Below are 12079 nucleotides of genomic sequence, written 5' to 3' on the forward strand. Positions count from 1 at the left end.
ATCGTCCCTTTGCCCCTTGCATGACCCCCAATCCCGAGAGTAATGATGTGGCTAAGGCCGTTGCCCTTTGCTCAGCCGACGTATTGTCCATGAGCTGCTTGGCTACAAGTTCACTCAATGATAAGTCAGCCTCTGCTACTCACTCTCTCTCTATATTTGGTCCTTCTTTGGCTGTACCAGCCAAGGCTAGCACACGCCAGGCCTCATACATGTCTACATCTTGTTGGAGCCTCCTAGCCTTTTGCTCGTGTTATAGGCAATTATGCTCTCTAGCGCCTTTCTAATCGCCTTTCTTTCCTCTTCTAGGTTTGCTACCACTTCCTCTACTAGTCTGCCCTGAACTACCATCCTAGCCAACAAGTCGTACTCATTGACTAACTCCTGCACTAAGACTGGGAATTCCCACAAGTCCAGTCGGTCCTCTCCTTGTCCTCCTCGTGATCCTGACATTGCTCCCACTTCCAGCTCTAGAAGTTTGTCGATCAATTTGAGTAGCTCCAGCAGCGTTTGATCCTCTATGTTGTTGCCTTCTGGATCTTCGTATCCTACTAGGGTCCTACTGATGGGGCTCTCCAGTAGCCAACTATGTTTTGGGATCTTCTCTTGATGGTGGGTTCCTTGATGTTATTATGTCTCCTAATGAGTTCCTTGTTATTGAAAGGAGTTGTCAATCTTATTCACAAGTTATGCTTCGTGCTTTCTAGTGCTCAGTGCAAAAATAGGCTTCTTCTTTTCTTGTAGTGCACCTTAGTGATGAAATCAAAAGTGAGGTGCGGATGCAAGAAATGCTCAATGCAAACTGCACTCTCCCCCTCACGTTCGTAGCCTGATATGGCTCTAAGCATAGGTTCTGGCTGATCTAGGGTTTTACTGAAATTCCATGCTGCGTTCTCTATTCTGCTTCAGGGTTGGTTGGTTGGTTGGTCATTGAAAGTCAAGTCAAATTCTAAATTTGGTCTGCTCAATGTCTATCTGCTCGGGGTGAATCCTCGGTTATCCTGTCTAGCCTCTAGCTTCTAAGGGCTAAATTGGGTTTCCTGGGGGGTCAGACATGTGACCAGGGTGGCCAGGACTATAGGGAAGGTTTAAAAACCCTCTATTTAAAGTTATGGTGAAGTGGTCTGATTCTGAAAATCGGACAGGCTGGTCCAATTTTGGGAATCATACGGGTTGGTCCAATTTTCACACTAGGAACAGTGGTCCGATTATAGCAGTTAATCCTATTTAAGACTCGGACAGGGTGGTCAAATTTACTTAGGTCCGATTTCCCTAGTTGGACAAGGGGTCCGACTATTGCAATGGGTTGAGTGGTCTGACTGGTCTGATTTTCACGCTAGGACCAATGGTCCGATTTTGAGACTAGGTCCGATTCTCGTAGTGGTCTGATTCTGGGAATCAGATCAGACAGGGTCGTTCGATTCTAGCAGTCAAACGGTCCGACTCCCGAAATTGAATGGTCCAATTCTGGGAATCAGATGGACTGATCCGACAGCGCAGACAACGGCCTCGCGGGTTGCACGCGATGCCTCAAGGTTAATGCCTACTCCATGGAATCGTCCCATGCCTTCCAAATAGGTGCAAAACAATACAAGGAACTAGCAGGCATACCTGGAATCAATGTGGCACTCGAATCGATCGGCATTTCAACGATCTCCCCGCAGCTCTCTCTCTCGCTCTCTCCCTGGCTCTCAAGCTCACTCTCTTCTCAGAAGGCAGGATGTCAAATGTGGTCTTTCCTGGTTCCCTAGGCCTCCTATTATTCCATCCCATCCTGTTGTAACCTCAGAAATTAATCCTTCACACTCTTCCAACCAAAAATCTGAATCTGTGCCCCTATTTCCCTATTTCCAGAAGCAGCAGAACCCTTTTGTTTTCCTTCTTTTTCCTATCCTAATCTTAACCTAATGCAACCAAAATCAAAACCAGAGATGGAGATGGATGGTCCTACTCTAATATTCAACAATAAATCAAAATACTTACTTGCTCCAAGGATCAAAACCTCCTAAATCTCCTAACTATCTTGAGTACCAATTCGGGTTGTGAACCTTACTTCATGCCCAATTCGATGCGCGTGGCGCTCAAGGCTTGATTCCGTCTATCCCGGCAATGGAACAAAAATGGAGGGGAGCTACGGAGCTCTACCTCGAGACCTACGGACCGCTTATTGATCAAGCATTTCAAGCTGAGCGGCCATGGCTACCTCTCACATAGCCGCTGCGCAATGCCTACCTTCTGGGTGTAGTGAGCTTACCTTGATGCTCGATCGAGTTTCCTCCTCTCTCTTACACTCCGGTAGTTCCATGATCCTTGTGGCAAGCTCAAGCAACCTCAAGCCCTCTCCCACAAGCTCCATCCTCCATAGGCATGCAAGAGAAGAGAAGAGAAGAAGAGAAGATGAAGAGAGAATATGGGGAGCTTCCTCTCCATGATCCCTCACTCTCACATACTCACTCCCTCACACTCCCTCAATCCCTCACTCAAGCACAAGTAAGAAGGCAAGAACCAAGAGAAGAAGAAGAAGAAGCTTTGGCCACACACAAGAATGAGCTTCTCATTCACTTTTGAACTTTATATACATGCCTTACTTTTTGGGCGATCATCCCCACTATTTACATGGCCGGCCATTAGCCTAGGCCCTCTTTTCCTATTTCCCACTATTCTAACTTATTCCATTCCCAATTAATGCATAAAATTTGCACAGAAGTGAGATTGGCACTCTTTTACAAGGATTTGGGAGTGCTTTCACAATTAATGGTGCACTTTTACTCTTTTCTTTTCTTGAGGCGACATTGAGGCATTTTGGAGAGGTTGTCATTCAAATTTTTCAGGGTCTGACCTCCATTCGGGGCGCCTTTTTCTTCCTTTGTCATATGCCCTTTCGATTAGCTCCTTCTTCCATTTTCTCGCTTCTCTGCTCCATTTTCTGATCCTCTGTGCTGTGGTAAACATTAAGCGATTGGAACCCCTCGATATCTCAGCTTCGCTCTGATACCATTGGCGCACAGATCGGATGTTGTATGCGTATGTAGCAAGCGTCAGAAGGTCCCCAAGAACAAAAGAACTCTACTTTTGCACAAAAAACAAGAGAGAAGACTTGCACGATATGAAGCAAAAGACTAATTGGGTACAATCTCCTCCCATGCCTTGTGTGAGTACTCCACAAAGCATGTATCTCATATATTATTAATCTCCAAGCTCAAAAAATAGCCCAATTTACAATTAGCATGCTTTGGCTTTTGTGTTTGCTTTTGTCCAACTAAAGAATAAAGTGGTTGGGCGCCCAAAGAGTTGGGCTATGCCCAAATACAATGTCAAATAATAAATATTTAAAATGTGCGCCCATGCGCATACAGAATAATAAATAAATATCAAGCACTTCAATAAATAAGCGCATCAAAATAAATATTAGCGCCACGCTTAAGATGCACGCCCATCAAAAATGATAATTTCTTCAAAATAACTTCAATACACACTATCGCCCAGTGCTTCCCAACGCCACCATTGCCTGCTCTACACATCAATTAAAACATTCACAATTGTTAGAAAATAATAAAATTAAACTAACAAAATTGAATACCTAGCACTCTTCAGCTACAAAACAAATAAATTGGTTAGAACTCAATCCTAACCTTAATTTATTACAAGTGTGTACTCTAAACTCATAAACATCCATTAATTTAACCATGTATTTTGTGGAATCACCCGCTATGGCACCCACTTGCACATTAAATTAACAAGACGCCCGAAAAGGAGAGGCGTCCCCATCGACTTTTTGCACAATGAATCCACCTTGTATATGAGCCCCGGTAACAAATATAATTTTATGGAATCCACCGCAAAACCTCAGGAATCCATCGTGGAATATGCCTCACGAAATCCACCATGGAATATGCCTCCTGGCATCATCTATGTGGATGACTTGATTATTACACGTGACAGTGACAATGGGATTGCTGAAGTTAAGGAATTCTTGAAGAAGAAGTTTGAGATGAAGGATTTGGGTGAGCTGAGATACTTTCTTGATATTGAGCTGATCAAATGTGATGATGGTATATGACTATCCCAAAGGTAGTATGGCTTGGATATGTTATCCAAGTATGGTATGATAGCATATAAGCCTCTTTTAGTACCAATGAAGCAAAATGTGAAGTTGAGTGCTAATATTGGGGATGAGAGAAAAAAAGACTTGACTGAGGAGATAGTTCACTTGCAGGTGGACATTGAGGGGGGGTCTTAGATATGCTTGTCAAGATTGTGGGAGAGAAGGAAGGAGTCTCGCTTGAAGCTTTCTTGCTTGCACAATGGGGGAAGACACACAGGGGTGGAGGCTGAAAACAGTTTTTCTCTTCTTAGTTGTGTAAGCCAAAAAAACTCTAGTACAAAGAAATAGAAGAACCCTATATATGGGTCTCAAACCAAACTCAACTAACTAAGGTGGCATACTAACTGAGCCACGAACTAGAGTAGATAAGGATAGCTATCATGTAGCTATTATTCATGGGCGGTGTACCAACCGCGTCTGCAACTGACAAGTCGGTGATATAAATACACAACGGTCACCCTGGCGTATCACGAGTGGAGCTCGATATCTCAACACTCCCCCTCGAGCTCAATCCCAATTCCTGCACACCAAGCAGATCTTTGAACTTGCGCAGCTTCTCTGCGCCCAATGCCTTCGTGAATATGTGAGCTACCTGATCCTCTGTGCTACCATAAACTAGATCAATAAGACCTAGTAAAACCCTCTCTCGCACATAGTGATAATGCACCTCAATGTGCTTTGTTCTAGCATGATAGACTGGGTTATTTGCCAAGTGTATACTACTCATGTTGTCACAATAAATGACAACTGGCCCATCTGTAGACTGACGCATATCATAAAGTAGCTTATGCAACCAAGCTACCTCACATGAAGCCATTGCTGCACCCCTGTACTCAGCCTCAGTGCTCGACAGGGCAACTGTAGGCTGTTTCTTGCTGCTCCAAGTGACTGCAGCACTCCCAAAAGAGAACACATATCCACTGGTAGATCGTCTGTCAAAAATACTACCAGTCCAATCAGCATTAGTGTATCCATGCAACTGTATCTGAACCCCAGTCTCATAAAATAGTCCATACTGCAATGTGGACTTCACATACCTGAGTATGCGTCTAGCCGCATCCAAATGTGGTTTCCTTGGAGCCTGCATAAACTGACTTACCAATCCAACAGCATAGCTCAAATCTGGCCTGGTAATAGTCATATAAATCAAACTTCCTACTATGCGTCTGTACATAGTAGGGTCTTCTAGAAGCTCACCTGCATCTGTGCTCAGCTTCACATTCTGCTCCAAAGGAACTGAAATAGGCTTACAGCCTGTCATCCCATATTCGGATAGCATGTCCAATCCATACTGCCTCTGCAAGAGCTGTATCCCACTTGGTGATCTAATCACCTCAATGCCCAAGAAATAACGCAGCTCTCCTAAATCCTTCATCTCAAACTTCTGCTTCAATAGCATTTTCACATGAAGGATATCTTCATCACTGTCACCTGTCATAATCAAATCATCAACATAGATGACAAGTAGCATAATACCTTTCTCTGTTTTTCTCACATAAAGTGAGAAATCTGCCTTGAAAATCTAAAAGCCAATAGTGACAAGATACTGTCCTATCCTGTCAGACCATGCTCTAGGTGCTTGCTTCAAGCCATAGAAGGCTTTCTTCAACCTGCAAACAAACTCAGGATGAATAGCATGCACATAACCTGGTGGCTGCTCCATATAGACCTCTTCTTGCAAATCACCATGCAAGAAGGCATTCTTTACATCCATCTTATATAAAGAACATCCCTTTGATGCAGCCATAGCAATGACTGCTCTTACTGTTGCCATCTTTGCAACCGGACTGAATGTTTCTTCATAGTCAATGCCGTATGTTTGTGCATACCCCTTGACTACTAATCTTGCCTTGTATCTGTTCACAGAACCATCTGCATTGTGCTTCACCTTATAAACCCACTTACAGCCAATTGCATTTTTACCTTTAGGCAAAGGTACCAATTCCCATGTAGCATTTGCTTCCAAGGCATCCATTTCTTCATCCATGGCTTTCTTCCATTTTTCTCTTCCCATGGCTTGCTCAAAAGAAGTGGGTTCTGGTTCCTGTATCACTTTGACCATATATGCATAGTGAATGGCTGTAAATCCATCATATTTCAGCCTATCCACAGGATACCTAGCTCTCGTAGACTTGCGCAAAGTAGGTTCACTCCCAGGTGCTCTCACAACATCCCTGGTCTTCCTTACTCCAGGTGTAACAATAGAAGGAATACCCAACTCATCATCAATGCTCTGTTCTGAGCCACTGGATTCACCATCCACATAAGAGTGACTTGCATTCACATCAAACATGGGCTGATCAACCTTCTCTTTTCCTTTTTGTGATACCTGCATACCACTATCTACATTGCTTTGAGAAGATTCTCCTGATCTCAATCTGCTTGTCCATGGCGAAGAATGTGAACCACTGCTAGAGGACACTCCAAGTCCACTAATATTTTGTGACTGCTGCTATGAATTCTGTGCAGCATTACCATTTTGTGCATCTACATCATCAATCACATTTACTGGTTTATACCAGCTACTCATCTCATCAAAAACAACATCTCTGCTCACTGTAAACTTACGAGTAGAAGGGTTATAGCATCTATACCCTTTTTGTTGCAGAGAGTAACCAATAAAGATGCACTTCTCAGCTTTTGGATCCAACTTGGATCTCAACTCATCTGGCACATGTACATAGGCAATGCAACCAAATATTTTCAAATGAGAAATATCTGGTTTCCTACTAGTATACCTCTCATCTGGAGTCATTCCATGTATTGCTGCAGAGGGAGTCCTGTTCATTATGTAGACTGCTGTAGCAACTGCTTCAGCCCAATAAAAATCTGGTAAGTCTTTTTCATTGAGCATGGCACGAGATACCTCTCCAATATGCCTGTTTTTTCTTTCTGCAATTCCATTTTGTTGTGGGGTATGACTGCATGAATATGTTAGATATGATCAATGCCCCACCCTCATTAGGTGCTACCAATGATCCATGGTGCTCAAAGTTGTAAGGCCCCCATTATGAGGAGAAGCCAAATGTGAGCCCGGACATTGGTTGAGTCCTGACTTGTATATCAGATGAGGTCTATGTGACCGGATGGCAAAAAGGTGACTGTTGTGGGTCTAATCTTTGGGTTAGACGGAGTGGTTAAGCTGGTAGCAACTCGAGGCACATTGCATTGAGTTGCGTGGTAAGGGAGTTAAAAGGGGCCCCTATTGTGGGGTCCGGGGGCCGCGGAAGCGGCCCCTGGCTGGGGGGTCCCAGGGGGGCCAGCGGCCCCCCTGGCGGGGGTCCGGGGGCAGCGCCCCCGGCCCGATGGTAAAGGGAATATTCCCTGGAATATTCCCTGGCCGACTAGTGGAGGCTCATATGGTAGGTCGGTCAGCAGGCCGACCTAACGACCTTCGCGGGCTATAAAAGCTAAACCCCTTCGCAGCCATCTTACACTCATCTTTCACCCAATCAGAGTTGTTGTTCCAGCTAGCCTTAAGCTCTTCACCTATCTTCTGTCTAGATCGCCATCTAAGCTTCATTCATTGGAAGCGCACGGGTGGACAGAGCCATCTTTGTATCAGTTGTTTGGAGTTAAATAATTTTACTGATTCTCCTCTTATCTGTTGTGTACTCTCTATCTCTTTCTCAGATTCTGTTCGCTGCGCCGTGTAATATTTTACATGGTATCAGAGCCCAGGGGGCTCTAGAGATCGGAGAGCGTGCAAGAGGCAAAGGCTTCAACAGCAAAGAGAAACGATGTCGACTCCGGGAAGCAGTTCTGGCGCATCAGGAAGCGGTGCAGGAGGTGGTGCTGCTGTACCGGCTATTCAAACACTGAGGATTCGTCCACCAACCTTCAGCGAAGGCAAGTTAGATGGTACAAACTACACCTTGTGGAAGTTCAAAATTACAACTATCCTTGATTCTTATGAGCTTCTGGAGACTGTGCTGGGGACTGACGCAGAACCACAGCCTACCCCCGACCCATCAAATCCTAGTGTGATGATTCCTCCGAATGCAGATCTTCTACGAGCTTGGAAACGAAGGAATGCAGATGCATTGTGTGCCTTAGTTACAAGCTGTTCTGACAGTGTTTTGACTCTGATTCAGCATACAACCAAAGCGTCAGAGGCTTGGAATGTACTAAGGAGTCAGTATGAAACACGAAACCAAACAAGGATTCAAAACTTGGAGAATCAACTAGCAGCGGAGAAGTTTGCTGAAGGAGAGACGGTTGAAGCATTCATCACTCGGATTAAGAATCTGCGCGACCAGATGGCTGGCGCTGGGATACAAAAGAGTAGCGAAGAGCTAGCTCGGAGGTGTCTTCGGATTTGTCCACAAAAGTTTGATGGACTAGTAACTGCCCTTAATACTCAGGTGAGACCTCAAGCTTTGACTTTTGAGGAGTTTTGTGCATTATTAATGGAGGAGGAGTTGAGGCTGAAAGCTCGAGAAGGAAGCAACAATGGAGATGCTGCATTCTCTGCCAATGCAAAAGGCAAAGGTGTTTCCTCTACCAAAAATGATGGTGACAAAAAGAAAAAGGGCGGCAAGAAGAAGTTTCAAGGAGAGTGCTTCTACTGTAAGAAGAAAGGACATGCAATTGCAGATTGTCGTGTCAAGAAGGCAGATGAAAAGAATGGTACCCTTAAAACTAAAGGGAAAGAGACAGCCAATACGGCTGAAGCAGAGTTGGAATTATTCATGGCGACCATTGAGGAAGTGTGCTCCTCGGCGCAAGAAGAATCTACCACTGACTCTTGGGTGTTGGATAGTGGGGCCTCCCGTCACATGACCAACAAGAAAGGTCTATACAGTTCTATGCAGCCTCTACAAGAATCCATCACTGTGACGGTTGGAAATGATGCTAAATGCCCTGCTGCGGGCACAGGTACTATTTCTTTTGTTGCTGCAAATGGTGAAGTCAAAAAGCTTTCAAATGTGTTGTATGTTCCCGAAATCAGGAGAAATCTCTTATCAGTTGCTGCCATAACTGATCTTGGTCATGAAGTGAGGTTCAAGAAGACAGGTGCAGAAATTATTGATAGTGCTGGCACAATTGTTGGCAAAGGAGAAAGAAGGAACAACCTGTATGAGCTAAGTGCTCTTACAGCCACCGCTGGAGTGGGCACAAGTAAGCTTTGGCATGAAAGGTTTGGACACATCGGATTTGCAGTATTGAAGGAGATGCAAAAGCAAGGTATGGTTGCTCACCTACCTACAATAACTGAATTGAAGGAACCATGTGAAGCTTGTATGATGGGCAAGCAACAGAGAAAGGCATTTCCACAAGAAAGCAAGAATAGAGCACATGCTCCTCTAGAGTTGGTGCATGCTGACTTGTGTGGTAAGATGCCTACACAGGCCTTGGGGGGATCTTCTTATTTTATGTTGATTGTCGACGACTACAGTAGGAAGATGTGGGTGTACTTCCTTCATGATAAGGCTCAAGCTTTTGGTAAGTTTAAAGAATGGCTAATACTTGTTGAGAATGAAACAGGGAAAAGTGTGAAGAAATTTAGAACAGATGGTGGTGGTGAGTTCAACTCAAAGGAGTTTGAAGGCTTTTGCAAGAGCAAAGGGATCAAGCGTCAATTGACGACGCCTCACACACCTCAGCAGAATGGTGTTGTGGAACGCAGGAATCGTACCATTGTGGAGATGGCAAGATGCATGCTAAAGGGCAAGGGATTGCCTAACCATTTTTGGGCTGAAGCTGTTAATACTGCAGTCTACATTCTAAATCGGAGCTACACAAAGGCTCTCAAGGGAAAAACACCTCATGAGGCTTACACTGGTAAGAAACCATCTGTTTCACATTTCAGAATTTTTGGATGTGAATGTTATGCACATGTTCCAGATGAGAAGAGAAACAAGTTACAACCAAAAAGCAGAAAATGTATCTTCTTGGGTTATAGTGATGAGCAGAAGGCTTACAAGTTATATGACCAAGAGGCAAAGAAGATCATCGCGAGCCGTGATGTGGTGTTCAAGGAGGAGCCGCATACAGTGGAGGAGGAGAAGGCAAGGTCTTCCACTTTATCATCAAGCGAAGAAGTAGTCCACTATGAACCTGTCCCGAGAGCTATCCCTATCCTTAAGGAGGAGGAAGCATCATCTTCAGATGATGAGGAAAAAGTTCACCAACCTGACATCACCCCACCGGAAAAGCCATTGCCGCGCTGGGTGAAGCAGCTCTATGACCACAATAATCCTATGCCTGCATCTGTTGAGGAGAAGGCAGACGGACCAAGGAGGTCTCAGAGAATAGAGGAGCAAAGGAGGGCTTCTGCTCACATAGTCAACATGGCCTTGATGGTTGAGATTATGAGAGAAGTAAAGGAGCCAACTGACTTAGAAGAAGCACTTGCAGATCCATCATGGAAGGCTGCTATGCAGGCGGAGTATGACAGCATAATGAAGAATGACACTTGGGAGCTAGTGGATCGGCCAACAAAGCGGAAGATTATTGGCACCAAGTGGATCTGGAAGGTAAAGTACAAGGCTGATGGTACCTTAGAAAAGTACAAAGCTAGACTGGTTGCCCAAGGATTTTCACAAGTTGAAGGGTTTGATTTTCAAGAGTCATTTGCCCCAACTGCCAGAATGACCACTATTCGCACGGTACTTGCAGTGGCTGCCCACAAGAAGTGGCCAGTGTACCAAATGGATGTTAAGTCAGCGTTCTTAAATGGTGACCTCAAGGAGGAGGTGTACGTGGCTCAGCCACCAGGGTTTGAGGCCCCCCATTCTGAGAACAAAGTGTGTAAACTAAAGAAGGCATTGTATGGGCTGAAACAAGCCCCCAGAGCATGGTACCAGCGGATAGATAAGTTCTTTTTAAACCTAAACTTCAAAAGATGTGCCTCAGATGCTAACTTGTATGTTTACAGGGATGGTAAAAAGTCTGTAGTGATTGTCCTATATGTGGACGACCTTCTTATTACAGGTGACTATGAAGATATGATCAACCAAACTCGAAAGGCTTTGAGTTTTGAGTTTGAAATGACAGACTTGGGCTTGCTGCACTATTGTTTGGGGATTGAAGTCTGGCAAGAGCCAGGAAAGATCTTCATCTCTCAGAAGAAGTATGCATGGGAGATCTTGAAGGCATTTGGCATGACCGAGTGCAAGGAGATAGCTACACCTATGGAGGTGAATGTAAAGTTATCCGTTGAGGATACATCAGCACTAGCAGACATTGGGAGGTATAGGAGGTTGGTCGGCAGTCTAATCTACTTGTGTAACACCAGACCAGATATCAGTTTTGCTGTTGGTGTTTTGAGCAGGTTCTCAAACAAACCTCATGAGAGTCATTGGAAGGCTGGGATGCGGGTGCTCAGATACTTGAAGAAAACTCTTGACTATGGTATCACATACAGTTTCGGAACTTCTCTTGTGGGGAACTGTGACTCAGATTGGGCAGGAGACATTGATTCCAGGAAGTCAGTTTCTGGTTATTGTTTCTCTTTGGGTTCAGGAATTTTCTCTTGGATTAGTAAGAAGCAACCAACAGTGGCATTGTCTTCTACCGAAGCAGAGTACAAGGCAGCTTGTTTTGCTGCATGTGAGGCCGTATGGTTGAGAAGGATTCTATGGCATATGGGAGTGCAGGATGAAGAACCAACTGTGCTGAGATGTGACAATCAGAGTTGCATCGCCATTGCCAAAAATCCAGTGTTTCATGCACGCACCAAACATATAGAGATCCAGTATCACTATGTGCGTGATTTGATGGAGGATGGGATAGTGGAATTGGTCTACTGTCCAACAGAGGAGAATGGAGCAGATATCTTCACCAAAGCACTTACGAAGGATCTGCTTCAAGTTCATCTTCAGAGACTCGGCATTGGGCCGAGGAGATAGTTCACCTATGGGTGGACATTGAGGGGGGGTGTTAGATATGATCAATGCCCCACCCTCATTAGGTGCTACCAATGATCCATGGTGCTCAAAGTTGTAAGGCCCCCATTATGAGGAGAAGCCAAAT

This window comes from Lygodium microphyllum, chromosome 25, assembly GCF_053477565.2.
Source record: "Lygodium microphyllum isolate KBCC chromosome 25, Lygodium_microphyllum_v1.1.10, whole genome shotgun sequence".
Classification (NCBI taxonomy): domain Eukaryota; kingdom Viridiplantae; phylum Streptophyta; class Polypodiopsida; order Schizaeales; family Lygodiaceae; genus Lygodium; species Lygodium microphyllum.